Below are 12,984 nucleotides of genomic sequence, written 5' to 3'. Positions count from 1 at the left end.
CATTTCAAAAGTAGAGATCACATATTTTCTGGAAAAGATGTGAAAGGCTTGGACTTAAAAGTCCCATGGGGCAGCAAATTGAATCACTCGACTACACAACAAATCACTTGGTGGTCAAGCAAGAACAACGACGTTTACATTCAGATACAGTTCTTTCTATTTTTAAATTAAGTAAAATTATTATCATTCTAGGAAATTGCCAAACGAAATATCTACTTCAAATACTCACCCTTTAGAGAGCATAAGACTAGAAATAACAAATTATAAAAAAATAAAAATGTGTAAATGTACAAATGAGTAAATGAATGGTGATCAACACTCTACTGAATGCTCGAGGGGCTCTGGGCAGATTTCTGGAGCATGCTCTCTTTCTCGCTTTGTGCAGATTTCTGGAGCATGCTCTCTTTCTCGCTTTGTGCAGATTTCTGGAGCATGCTGTCTCTCTTTCTCTTTCTATGCATCTCTCTCTTTCCCAGTATTCTCTCCTGCAGACACTTGCCACCTAGATTCCAAGTCTCTTCGCTTTTGGAAGTCCATCAGCCTTATTGAGAGGAGTGAACAGGGGGCCGACGTACGGATCACTTCATTTGTTTCCTGTCTGACAAGGAACTCTGTTCTTTGTTGGCTGATGTCCAGTGTTTCGAAAAACCTTAATTCATAGGTTTTGGCTTTTCTTTTGTTTGTTTCAGGGAGGGCAGAACTATTTTCTGTTAGTTCTTCTTTGCCACAAGCAAGAAAGGACATATATGTTTAATATTATTGTAACAAAATAGGAAGTACTCATAAGGTTTTTCTGCTGCCTACCAAAATAAAATTGTTGCCCTAAAAAAGTACTTGTCCACTTGTTTGAGTTGAGAGCTAAACAATCCCCTTTCTTCATGGTGCACAATATATTTTTTTTGTAAGGAGTAACTGACAGACAAATTATGGTTATTCATACTTGGCTATATGGCATACATTTACTTTAAAATGAAAGAAGTGATCCTGTAACTTCAAGAGAAAGTAAGTGATCAATATTGGTTGCCAGTGATAAAATTGATGCTTTTTTATGAAATCAAAATTTTGGAAAACTTGTGTGACATCCACTGTGAGTTGAGAGATTCCCAATACTTAGATTTTTCTGATAAGGATGTGGTGATATTAACAAACATATTTTTTATTTTTTAATAAAATGTGTTTATATTGGAAGAACTGCATAACTGAGTGAAATCATATTTTTCAATGATCAATGGTAGAAAAGTATGCAAATGTGAAAGACCATTTAAAGAGTGGAATATACAATTTAATATAACAGAGTATAATGTAACAGGGTATAATAATATTTATTGATTGGGTTTCAGATTGCACATTGTAATGAAGCTTTAATAAACCACCAACTGTCAAGTTTTAGTGTAGTATCAAGGAAGAATGTTCACAATTATCTGGAAACTCTATTAAAATATTCCTCTTTTTCCAACTGCCTGTCTGTGTGAGACTGAATTTTCTTCAAGTACTTCAAAATAACATATTGCAACAAATTGTACTCAGAAGTGTATAAGAGGATTTAGCTGACTTTCGATGGCCATCCATTAAAGAGATGTGCAAAAATGTAAAATACCACTGCTAATCTCCTCAATTTTTTTGAGAAATTTTATTTACTTTCTACTAAAATGTGTTATTTATTTAAAAATATAATACTGTATTATTTTGAATTAAATTAATAAGTATTCTAATTTTTCAAGTTTTTCTTTTGTGAGAAATATTGATAAATATAACTGACTTAAAAAAATCTTTGGGATTTTCAATTAATTTTAGGGTATTAAGGGATTCACAGACAAAAACATTTTAAAATTGCTTCTTTCATCACTGTAATATCATACACAGATAAAGCCAACATTATTCAAGCATGTATCACGTGCCTGGTCCTATCAAAGCACTGTTAAAATATGCTCAAGCCATTTGTTTGTAAGGAAAGTACAATAAGATAATACTATTATAGCCTCCTTATAGATATGAAAAATGGGATATAATTTTCCCAAATCATAAGCTAATGTGAAAAAAGTCAAAATTTAAAGACAGGTTGACCATCTCTCAAGTTTGTATTCTTAAACACCATTTTATATTTTTCGGCTAAGTGTTTTGTTACATGTTACAGTGGTTTCAAGACTTTAGAGTAGAACACATGGGATATCCTTGTTGAAGTATTTGGAAAATTATTTGAAGTATTTATTTGGAAGGGGCTTGAAAGTAGTTTTCTATAATTAAAAAGTGTTTGCTTATTTTTTAAGTTCAAAATAGATTTATTACCTATACTATTAAGTAGATTTTAGAATACTAAATATCTTTTATTACACATTTTTTACTTTCTCCTAATTTAGAAAGTACGTTGTAGTGGTGAGAGCAGGGGCTCAGATTTTCTTGATTTGACACTGTAGGGCCATGGGCAAACCCTGCAAACTCTTTGTGCCTCTGTTTTGTAATCTTGAAAACTGAGAGAAATAGAACCTACCTTGTAAAGAACTTTTTTAAGTTCCTTGAACTAATAAATATAGAAGTCTCAGAAACCTGCCCTTAGCATGGTAAACTTTCCAATAAATACTAACTATACCTGCTATAATAACTAGGTAGTGTTAGGGGGTTATGAATGTAACCTCTATAAATAAAGTCTTTTAAGTAGAATGAGAACTTGCACCCTTTGATTCATAATTTCAGTTATTAATTACATGTAACTAGACCACATACAATCACAGTTAACTTCAGTTTCCATCTTCAATGCCTGATAACTACATAGTTGGCATAATTGCAACTCTCAATTTGTTAGCTTTATAAAAATAGTTGAGCCAATAGGTTAACATATGCTTAGCTCATCCTCACTCCTTTTCCAGTAGGATTGAGATCAGTTTATGTCTACCTGCTGTTTAAACAGTTATAGAAAAACCTGGGTTCCTAGCATCTAACCTTAATCAATTCTCATTGTGGAGTCCCTTATATTTGGCACCTTGAGAAGCTGCTAAGTTGTCCACACCTTAATATTAGGCACATGCTAAGTGCTTTATATACCTTTTTATAGTTAGTCAATAGAAAACCCATAAATTGGTTTTGTTATACCTACATTAGGTGTAACATAAGGTATACCTCTTAGTTTCCTTAGGAGGAATACTGTAATATGTATTACAAAGTAGAGTAATATGCTCAGTGTTGCACAGCTATTAGGTGGCAAATCTGAGGTTTAAGGCTAGGCTGATCATCTCATTCTTTGAAAGCTAAAGACTTTGACTTCTTAGCTTCAAGAAATTGAAATAATTAGATTGAAATTGAAATAATTAGATCCATCTATAAGCTTATTTGCAGTATTAGATCCTGTGATTCTGCAACAGTTGAAACAGGAGTATGGGGAACAACACAGTCTTTGGAATCCTATAAAGTGAAGATTGAATAGTTTACCAGCCATGTTAGCAGTTTAACCGAAAGCAGGTTCTTCAATCCTTATGTACCTCATTTCTTCATCTAAAAACAAAAATAGGCATAATAATTTTACCTCACAGGATACTCAGGAGGACTAAATCAAACAATCTATACTTAGCACATGGCATATAATGAGCATTGAACATATAATATCTCACCTCCTGTTAACGGGGACCATTTTTAGTTTGGCTACTTGGGTGCTAGCCTTTTTGTATTAGAAGAGAGTTTGTAAAGAAGCCGTTTGTTCTCCAGGTTTCTAAAAGCTCTGGTTCTTGTGATAGCCCCTTCATGGTAGATGCCAAAGAATTTTAGATAATGCTATAGAAAAGTACCATACAAATTTATAGCCACTGAGAAGGCACATTTTAGAGAAAAATATTCTCACAGACCAGAACAAAGTTCTGGCACAGAGGCAGAGTTCTGCAGCTTTCCACAAACACAGGCATTTTTCTTTGTCCCTGTCCATGACAAAGCTGTGCTCTGACCTCATCATCCTTCAATCAGTTGTTCATCTAAAGCATTTCCTTTCTAATGATCATCTTCATGAAGACAATTTGTTTGATTGGCAGCTTATTATTTCCTATTACCAGGTCCTCTGCTAATGAGTATTTCCCATCTGGATAAATATGTTCTAAATGGAACTTCTTCTGGAAGAGTGACAATATCTAGCCTTTTTAATGCAACAATTGTCTGTAAAATAAGAATGCCATGAATTTTATTTACTTCAGAATAGCAATAGATAATATTAAAAGTATTATTTTGAGTAAATCTCCTTAAAATTGGGGATAGTAGTAGTTGTGTTGAAACCAGCCAACTCAGTAAACAAGATTCTCAAAATATTTAACTTAGCTTCATTTGTAGGACGTTAACTATTAACTCATTTTCTATCAGATTAACTTTTCAGGGATAGTTTTGAACTGAGATGAGATTGAATTGAATACATTAACTAATAAGCCACTAGATTGGGCATACAGAAAACCAATAATTAGTATTGTAGTATTTGTGTTTAGGAAGATGGGATAAAGTGTGATGAGCAAGCGTTCTTAATGAGTGAGAAAACAGCTCAAAGTACATATTGATCTACAAATAAAATTGACTGACTATAAAATACAGTGACTTGAGATTATAATGCTTTCATAAGTCCCAAATTTGGAAGGGTTATATATCAGAATACTTAAAATACTCATTGACTGCTAGGGAATAGAATATTTAATAGCAGATTATTATACTATCCTAGTTAAAAATCACATGGGTAAAACTAAAGATATTCTAGTACATTTAACTCTTATCTATCTTCTTTAACTTCACACTTAGATATGAAATGATTGTTAATATTCATTGTGTAGCACAGAATTTCGCCCATCCAAAGAAAGATCTGGCCTTTGCCCTAGGCTTTTGGGAGGTTATTTACATCATACATAATAGGAATGTCATTGTTTAGGATGACTCTGGATCTGGATTTACACTGGATCTTAGAGTGATGCCAGCCACACCCCATAGTCTTAGAGTGGGAGCTATTCATGCCAGGAAGACCAACAATGTGACTTAGAGTGAGGACTTTTGGTCACGTTGTATCAGTTGGTGTGGAGACTGAGTCCAACCAATGGGCAATCAATCTATTTAGAAAGCCCACATAATAAAGCCACAATAAAAACTATGGACATAGAAACTGGGTTAGCTTTCTTAGTGGTAATCTGTGCATTTTGTTACACATCAATTCTGGGAAGGTAATATGTCTAGACTCCACTGGGAGAAGACAATGGAAATTTTTATTTGGAACCTTCCTAGACTCTGTAGCTCTTCCTTTGGCTGATTTCAGTTTTTGTCCTTTCTCTGTAGTAAACAGTAACCATAAGTACAAAAGCTTTCAGAGAATTCTGTAAATTCTTCTAGAAAATCATTCAACCTGAGGATGATTTGGGGACCCCTCCCTCCTGAGCTTTTAGTTGGTGTCAGAAGTAAGGACAGTTGAGGACTGTGCTCTCAAACCTCACAGTTTGGTTAACTCCAAGGATTCATAATAAACATTATAAGCATCACTAAATCCTGTATTGACTTCTGAATTTTCTCAGCCTAAATTATATTCAGTAGAATTTTGCAGTTATTTTGGGTGTATGATATTTCTCAGAAAGAGGTAATCAAACACTTACGTAATACAGAATTTATCAATTGCCTACTAGGCATGTCTAGCTAACACGTAAGATTATTTTATTAGTCCAGATATTTCATTGATTGAGATATGTCATAATCTCAGCTATGCTCTGCTTTCTGATTGGACTAAACAATATGTACTTTTTCATTAAATGATTCAATACAAATATTTAAGTAAAATAGTCTTATTCTATTCCAAATCCATCTCAATTTTTATATTTTTAGCATGGGGCAAATCAAAGTTTGTATATTTTTCTGTTGATTTTCCCTAAGGTTGTCTTAATGAGCTGTGAATAGCAAGACTAATTATTTTGTTATGTCCTCATCAATTTTACAAATAAATTGAACCAGCCAAATAAGTTGGTTCCATTTGATTAGCTCCCACTCATTCTGCTTCAGCCATTGTCATTTGTTGGGAAGTGAGATTACAGAAACCATCTCTCCCGTGAAGTGGAACACTGCCAACTCTGTTGGGGGAACATAAATCATATCACAGTTATATCTCAAATCCATTATTAACAAAACTTTGCACTGTGGGTTTCAGCCTGCAGCAGACATTTTTGAACAGGTCAAAAAATGAAGAGTGTAAGTGGAAACACTGTACCTTTAATTACAGCTCCACAAATGGCAGCACTAGAACTACAGAATTGTTAAAAATCAATTAAGGAAGGTTGCCACCTGATCTCTATGCACATAATCTTTTTAATTAGGTAGTCTGTTTCTGAAATCTAATATTTCTGGAAACACTTTTCAACAGTGTGCAATTTTCCTTAGGAGAAATAGTTCAGAGATTTAGTGGGCTCTGCTGCTTCAAAAGAACTAAGAATTTAAGAAATAATTGTACTCCTTTGCACAAATGGTATAACCTGACCCAAGCTTGTTAAAGAAACTCACCTGGTACCCTCTTAAAATGTAGTATAACTGTTTTAAGATTCGTCCTCAAATCGTTTGGGCATTTTATAATTTTTATTTTACTTGTTCACTAATAGAAATAATATTCATGATTCTGCAGTACAGAAAATACATCTCTAGTTGAAATATGTTTATAATAATTTCTATAATCCTTAAATTGTAGGAAAAAAATTGAGGTTTTATTCTGCTTTTTAATTAATAATTTGACATGTGCAATAAAGTTTGCTGTTAGAAACAAAAGCTGAGGAATGCTTTGTAATAGAAAGTATCTTTTGGAAAATACTCTAGTAAGGGAACATTTAAAATTGTATTATTGGTGTTCATGGTATCCCTATTTACAACAGTTCAATTATTCACTTGTTATTGTTGAATTCTAGCACTATTTACTTATTAGCTCATTTATTCCTCATGTAATTATGAGGAATTTATTAATATTCTCATTTTATAGTGAAGAAATTGAAACTCAAATGATTTTGGTAACTTAAGTAAGTAGATCTACGGGCATCAAAATAAAAAAATCATTAATTTCCTGAGAATGTTTTTTAGGATGTCACTATAAATAATTTTTTAAATGAGTAGAATAAATAAATTAATAACAAAGGCTGGGTGTGGTGGCTCATGCCTGTAATCCGGGCACTTTGGGAGTTGGAGGCGGGCGGATCACGAGGTCAGGAAATCGAGCCCATCCTGGCTAACACAGTCAAACCCTGTCTCTAGTTAAAATACAAAAAATTAGCTGGGCATGGTGGCAGGTGCCTGTAGTCCCAGCTACTCGGGAGGCTGAGGCAGGAGAATCACTTGAACCCAGGAAGTGGAGGTTGCAGTGAGCCAAGATTGCGTTACTGTACTCCAGCCTAGGTGACAGAGCGAGACTCTGTCTCAAAAGAAAAAAAAACAATAAATAATAAAATAACAAATGAAGAAAATGTCAAACTTATTATATCTTACTTCTGAATCACAATGGCAATTGTAGTATTTTAAGTTAATTTAAAAACATTTTATGCAAAAAGATCCCTATTGATGCCATTCATCGATCTAGAAAAAAATAAACTCTTTTAACAATACCTGGTAAACTTCTAATTGTTTATAAAGATTAAAAAGTCTTATTTTTTAATATAAAAATGTTGAAACGTGGAAAACATATAGATTCTAACATGACTCCCATAAACCCTTTATGTAGAATTAGCAAATGTTAATATTTTGCAAATTTGCTTCTATAACCTTTTTGCTAAATTATTTTAACATAAATTGCAGATATGATACCTCAAACCTAAATTTTTTTTATCAGCGTAACGTTTCTCCCATTATAATGCCAAAGAGTATCATTGCTGTACCAAAAAAGGTTTACGAAATTTCCTTAATATTGTCTAATATCCTTTGCATTTTTCAATTTCACTAATTAACCATGAATGTCTTTTAAAGTTTATATGTTTAAACCAAGATCCAATTAATAAGGCATTATTTTTAGCTAGTATGTTTCTCTGGTCTCTTTAGTTTCTGCATCACCCCCAACCCCCTTTTTTGTGACATTGACTTGTTGAAGAGAAAGTTCCACCTATTTGTCTTATTTCTTCTTTGGCTTCATAGTATCATCCAATCTATTTCTCTACTCCCTGTATTATTGATAAACAAGAAGTTAGATTTAGCAGCTTGTTTAAATTCATATTATAGTATTTTGGAAATAATTCTTCACAAGTGATTCTGTAAACCTACTGCATTGCATCTGATGCATACAATGTCCAATTGTCCCATTATTCCTTTTGCTAAGAGTGATCTGGGAATTCAGGTGGCTGCAGCGTGATTCCTTCGTGGTAGATTTGTGCTTTTCCCTTCCCCATCTGAATCTTGCTGTGAAAAATACAATTGGAGGCTGTACATTTTTAATTTTTAGTTTCGTGTCAATCTCTGTAATACTAATACCATATTCTTATATTTCCCCTGGTTTAACACATAATTTTGAGATTTATAATAGGATATATGGGGCGTAAAATAATCATTAATTGTTGCAGACCATTTTATCTCTTGAATAAACCTCTGTAAAATGTGAAACTGCTCTTAATGTTTGTGGATCTGAGAGCTGGAAGTTCTCTCATTAAAGCAAAACCATCAGAGAAATTCTTTTCTGTGAGTTTATTTTTAAAATAACTTAGTTTCCTCCTCCTTTCCAAATCCGTGAAGAGCAGGATTTGCTTCTGGAAAACTTGACAAAGGGAGACATTGATGTTTTAGTAAGGCAAGGGGTGATTCAATGGAAAAGCATGTAGCAACAGCTCTTGCCTTAGCCAGATCAGTTCCATTTTCATCTGTTATGTGTTGAACTTCTGATTCTGTGTAACATTTGGTTTACAAGATAGAAAGGTATAAACAGAATAATAAAAGCACACACATATGCGCGTACGCACACACACACACAATAACAACACACACTATACGAAATATGCCACCTCTTGTCCACCTGGATCTTAGTACATGGTGTAGGAGCCTTTGAATCATCCAGATGGCATTGTCCCTGGAGAAGAATCTGGAAATCCTGAACCTAGCTCCTCTCCAGATGAGGGACAATGGGTAACCATGTGTGCTTTGTATGCTTTGCTAGTGTAACCCACAGGCATGGTCCGTAAAATGTTTCTATTATTTTTCAAATGGAACTGGCTATTTCAAGCTGCTGACTTTTGCTCAGGAATTTTTTTTTTCTCTTGCTACAGTTCTTCCTTTTTTTTTCTGCCAGGAAAATTTTCTTTTTTCTTTTTGAGATAGGATCTCACTTCCTTTGAAAAAATCTTAATTATCCTTCAAAAGCAGAATACAAGTCACCTTATTTCTAAAATCTTCCCTGAGCCTCTCTTTTGTCTTTTCACAAGAATTTTCCAATTTGCAATTGATTGCTGGTATAATTATTTTCCTCCCTGAAGGGAGAGGCCCTGAAGGGAGAGGCCCTCAAAGTTGGGTGGCATGTCCTTTTCTTTTTTTTTTTTTTTTTGGAGACGGAGTCTAGCTCTGTCGCCCAGGCTGGAGTGCAGTGACGCGATCTCCGCTCACTGCAAGCTCCGCCTCCCGGGTTTACGCCATTCTCCTGCCTCAGCCTCCCGAGTAGCTGGGACTACAGGCGCCCGCCCTCTCGCCCGGCTAGTTTTTTGTATTTTTTTTTTTTAGTAGAGACGGGGTTTCACCGTGTAGCTTAGGATGGTCTCGATCTCCTGACCTCGTGATCCACCCGTCTCGGCCTCCCAAAGTGCTGGGATTACAGGCTTGAGCCACCGCGCCCGGCGCATGTCCATTTCATCTCTGTTAGTTCTTAGGTTATAATAAGCAATACATATTTGTTTATTGGTAAAAACTATTGTAAGCCTTCTGTAAAACTGGAAAAGAGAAGAAAGGAAAGGGGAGAAAGAGAAGTCATCAACATAGAAGTCTGAGATCTTATTTAAGTCTCTGACTTTGGAATATCACCAGCTTGCAGTGCAGAAAGGGACTGGTGGTCAAAGATATGCTGACACTGGCAGAACATTTTGCATTAAGTTGAAAATTTAATTTATTTACTTATAACATTAACTTAATAATGCCATAACTCTTGATGTCCAATAAATCTCTTATTGTTTTACATTTTCAAATAAGTATTATTTGCAATATGATTTACTGGAGCCGAGTCTAATACATTTTGCATCTGTAAAACCACCCACAGAGTCACTGGTAGGTACTAGATATGCTTATTGAGCTGAGTAGAAAAAACTATCTGCCAAAAAAGAATATTCATGAAAAAACAATTCCAATGAGAAACCAGATAATCTCTAGCTTTCTGGAAGTTTATAGAGCCGCTACAAAAAGGAGGATTGAAAAGTGGGGGATAAGAAACACCTCAGGGCAAATGTTATATGTTATCTCCTCAGTGCCACCAGGGATGTGCTAGTCAGAGTGCGGAAGTAGACATTTATCCACACATTGACTTTAGACGCCTTGAGGCCTGGCATAATCAGATACAACCTGGGGAAAAATAACCTGGGGTTGGAATTCAACTGCTCACACACAATGCTTATTTCCTAAGGCCCAGGGAGGAACAGGAAGAATGGAGGCCCATTTCCTTTTTGGTATCACATTCTTTTCAGAGGGAAGATGAAAAACAAAACGGGGTATATGTCTATATGTGAAACTACCATATATATGTATATATGTGTGTATATATGTCTATATGTGAGACTACCATTTGTGTATATACATATGTTGCTATTGTATATGTATATGAGTGTATATATATACATAAATATATATACACATTTTTATATGTAATTATATACACATACATATATATATAAATGTGTATATACACACACACCAATGATTATTTAAGGATATGCAGTAATTATTGTTCCAGAAACTAAGAAGAAAATAGAAAATGGCAGCAAAGGAATGGAAAACAATCCTTTGATTTTTGGCAAACTATTCTTAATTTGACATGATATCTGGAATACTTGAAGATATTCTCAGTATAAATTAGTTTATTAAATTTAGCAGAATTAACTTTTAGAAAATATAAGAAAATATATTACTATATATCAATGAAGTGAAAAAGCAAAGCACAGAAAACTCTTCAGCAAAATTCTCTTCACTCCGATAGTATTCAGTCTCATTCTGTGAGCATAGCTTTTTTCTCAGCTATGTTAGTATTCCATCAAAAAATATTTGTTTAAGAAAAACTGTGTTTCCAATGCCTTGTTAAGAAATCAAAATATTTCTTCCTTGAATAAGAGGTTCCTTTTAAAAAATATATATTTAGCTTTAGAAGCTTATTTTTAAAACCATTTCTTTAACTACTAATTTTTAAGCTGAATTTTAAAACCCTCTGAATTATTAAAATATAAAATAAGAGGATGTTTTTAATAAACTTGGAATAGTGTCTACACAGATTTGATCAGGAGAATTAGTGAAATAGGTAATATTAAATATTGTCTTCCATAAAGTTATCTAGGTGTAGGGGTACAGGGATGGTTGGGGCTCATATTATCTTCACAGTGTTTGTATTACATGAGGTGAGGTAGATTTTAATAAAATAAATTATGATAAAGTGTGATGAGTGCAGCAGTGGGGAAATATGCAAAATCTAAACGTACTTAGCATGGAGAAGAGAAAAAGAAACTCTGTCTAAGGACCTGGCTATGCTTCCTGAAGTGGTGACACCTAAACTATTGCGGTTGTTCTTGTTGTGGTTGTTTTTCAGTAGTTGCTTTGGTTCTTAGTTGGTTTGTTTTTGAATATGGATACAAGTTCTTTAAGCTTTCCTATATAGGAATAATATAAAAAGGAGGAGGAACCATGTTGAAAAAGGCACAGACGTGAGTCAGCATATAGCATTTGGGGAATTATTACTAATTTGGTATGGCTAGAGCAGTAGTTTCCAATCAGAAGTGATGTTGCCCCCACAGGGAAATTTGGCAATGGCTAGAAACATTTTTGGCTTTCACAAAAGGAGTAGGGGAACAGTACTACAGCATCCAATAGGGAGAGACCAGGGATGCTGCTAAAACATCCTACAGTACAAACAGGACATCCTCCACAGCAAATAATTACCTAGGCCAAAATGTCAATAATATCAAGGTTGAGAAATGCTGGGTTAGAGCATGAAAGCTTAGGTGATCAAAAGAGATGAAGCTGAACAGAGAGTGTCCACATCATGGGGGCAGAAGGAGGAGTTGGGATGGCTTTGAATACCTGCTTCAGGAGCAAATGAGTAGCATGAGTATTATCAGTGATGAAGAAATAAAAGGAAAGATGCAGGCCCAAGCACAACTGCATAGGTGTGAATAGCACAGCTAAGGAGTGCACTCACAGAGGTTACCGTGCACCTAGTTTTTCCTGGAGTTGTGCAGTGAGCAAACTGCACCATCAGTCTCAGGAAAGAAACCTTTTTGCAGATATAAAACCTGAAGAAACTGTGAAATCTGAAATGATAGTAAAGTATATTTATATTGAAATGTTTCATATGAAAATGCATTTTCGTCTTTTTTTTTTTTTTGAAAATAAAAGGTCAGTGTCTAATTTTAGAGATTATGGACTTGATTAGGAGAAAGGATTAAGAAGGGCATATAGATTGGTAAAAAAATGGGAAAAAGTCTCAGGGACAAGAAAGGTCAATGATTATGTCATAAAAATGGTGACACAAGTAGAGGAACTAGTATGGGAGGTGCCGAGCCATGAGGCAGGAAAGTTTAACATTACTTGACAAAGAGGTTTGGATACTAGTTGTTGGAAGTTTTGATTTGATGCAGTAGGTTAGAAAAAGTCCTTTAAGTTCCTGAACAGGAGAGAGATGGATGAAAATGGCCTTTGAATAATACTGTTTTTCCAGCCCTGTGTTAGATAGATCATAGCATGAAGAAAATGAGGCATGTGACAGGGTGATCAGCTAGGAGACTATTGAAGTTCTGCCCTCAATTTACAAACAAAATAGCTGCTCACTGCTCCCCATAAAATATTCCTTTATAT

This window comes from Colobus angolensis, unplaced genomic scaffold (genome assembly GCF_000951035.1).
Source record: "Colobus angolensis palliatus isolate OR3802 unplaced genomic scaffold, Cang.pa_1.0 Scaffold569, whole genome shotgun sequence".
Classification (NCBI taxonomy): Eukaryota; Metazoa; Chordata; class Mammalia; order Primates; family Cercopithecidae; genus Colobus; species Colobus angolensis.
The sequence above is the reverse complement of the archived record's forward strand: the minus strand, read 5'-3'. Positions refer to the sequence as shown.